General features: G+C 28.8%; 1 protein-coding gene across 4 annotated transcripts in view; it reads right to left on the bottom strand.

Annotated features, from left to right (window-relative positions):
* The window catches only part of LOC144967483 (huntingtin-interacting protein 1-like), a 115,149-nt gene that overhangs the window by 112,085 nt on the left and 564 nt on the right, over positions 1-2,500 (bottom strand). The window lies entirely within an intron of this gene.

Here is a 2,500-nt window from a genome sequence, read left to right as displayed (position 1 = left end):
AAGTCAAAACACGATCAGATTTATAATGTTTTTCTCCTCTGGATATGCTTTTATTCGTCGGAGAAATATTTCATAAGGGCGTCCGCCATTGTTCCGATAGTTTAGAGCCAGTTGCTAAGTTACTATGGGTCATTACGAGAGAAGTGACGTGATGACTGTTGAAGCGTATTGTTTACATTATGACGACTGTCCGAGAGGCATGGTTATCTAAGTGTCTATTGTTTACATAGTAGATATATTTGATTGTCTCTTGTTTACCAAAGGGAAGAATAAATATATTCATATTCTTCACTAAATAAAATAAATGCAGTGCTCACTTTGGATTATTACTGATGTGACAGATTTTAATTTTTCAATTGGAAATTCTTTGCAAATGTATGATTAATATTGGCAATAATAATAATAATAATAATATAATAATAATAATAATAATAATAATAATAATAATAATAATAATAATAATAATAATAATAATGATAATAATATACCTTATTCATTTAAAAAATGGAAATTTGTTTACAGACGTGGCATGCATAAAAATTTATAAATAGAGTTAAGAATTTATAGCGACAATGTATCCATATAGAATTAAGAATTAATGGCGACACTTTATATGTATACACATTAATTTGATAAATTGTAATAGATTTTATGGCCTCTAACTTGAATTTGTATATGTTATATATTTTTTTAAATAGTATATTTAAATCACAGTTGCCCATTTAAAAATTGCCTCAAAGCACAATCTGGAATTTAATTTCTCACTTCAACGTCAAGGCAACTCTTAAGGCAAACATGATACATCCAAGAATAATTGACAAGGTAGAATCACCAGTCGATCTTTGTTTTCAAACAGTGGGGAACACTGTGGCCACATAGAGTTATCAAAGATTGCTTTTATTTGAAAAAGGTCTATATAGATTTTGTTCCAGTTCCAATAATCAGTATAATATTTCGAAAAAGAGAATGTCAAATTTAACCAACTCTTTATAAAAACATTTAAAAAGGGGTTGGGGTCAAAATTGTTCAGTTGTCAACGAGCACAAATCAAAAAATTGATATATGAGTATGAGTAACTTGTAAACCTTTTTAAATTAAGGCTAATTCTATCACCCATTGACTCAAAGGATTATGTAGAAAATCTGCTAAGCCATAATAATCGGTCCTTTGGTTATTTATAAAATCTGCCAGGGTGTTTCACAATCAAAAGTAGCATCTATAATGTCTTCGTTTAGCTCAAGCGGCATAATTGTAAAACATTTCTTTGCAGATTTTAATAATTTGAGAATAACTCAATATGAGTGTCCTCATTTTATTTTATCTGCCCAATCGGAAGTATACGTTTGTCAATATAACATATTTTGGTTTAGGTCATGTTTAAACTCAGATTATTTTATTTGTCCGATTAGAAGAATAAGTTTGTCAACAGACTTTCGTTTCATCTACTGTCATCTGCTTAACATAATTTGAAATTCAGAAATGAAGGAAAATATTAAAGATAGGTCTTAAATTGGTTGACCTTATACTTATACTTATACATGCAAGAAACAGAGTAGGACAACTTCTGATTAATTATAATAATTAAAGGTATGAAATCAATGAACTCTTACCGAATATAATAATAATAATAATAATAATAATAATAATAATAATAATAAAATAATAATAATGAATTAATCATTAATTAATTACAACTATTGCCGCTAATCGATTTCCGGCAATTTGTTGAGAAGCCTATGACATCCGATATAAATCAAAGATTCATGAAAAGTGTTCCATCTAGACCTGACAAAAAGGCTCTTAACTCTATCTATGGACAACGGCTCGAGCTAGAAAACCAAGTCTAATACCAATTTAAATTTGATAAAATCAGAATGGACTTGTTTGATTTATTATAAGGTAGCGCTGTCTAGCAATAGGTAATCGAATCTGATGCATTCAGGGTTTCATTATGCAAAGATCGTGGGGTTTTTGGGGATTTTTTCAGGCAAACCACTAGCTTTAAGGCTAAGGTACCATATTATTTATATCAAAACATTTAATTTTAATACCAAACTACCAGTAAGAGTCATTAAAATTAAAATATTTTAAAACAAATTGAACCTTACATAATTCAATTCAATTCATAATTAAATTTCGAAATTTCTGCCTGAACTAAATGATACTCTCAAACTCAATCTCCGTAACTCTATTCCCATAGTAGAATAGACGGATTAACCAACTGTTCTCTTTAACTTTTACATTGTTCATTAATGAATGAAAACAAAAGTATCGTTAAATAAAATAGGGTTGGTTAAGCCATTAAGTTGTAAGGTTAAATAAAGTTTAAAGTATTACACGTTAAGGGTAAGATATAAAACCTAGTAAAGTTAATAAAGGTCTTCAGATTGAATTGTCTGGTGGAAATCGATCAATAAAACCTTCAAGCCTTGGATCAATCACTGAATATTATGTGAAACAAGACTATTCTCTCCTAAGAAGAAGAATAAGAAAATTAAAC

The sequence above is a fragment of the Berghia stephanieae genome, chromosome 3 (assembly GCF_034508935.2).
Source record: "Berghia stephanieae isolate SIO BIC M18660-M18661 chromosome 3, UCSD_Bste_1.3, whole genome shotgun sequence".
In the NCBI taxonomy this organism is placed as follows: Eukaryota; Metazoa; Mollusca; class Gastropoda; order Nudibranchia; family Aeolidiidae; genus Berghia; species Berghia stephanieae.
Note: the sequence above shows the minus strand (reverse complement) of the source record. Positions and strands in the feature narration are given on the sequence as shown.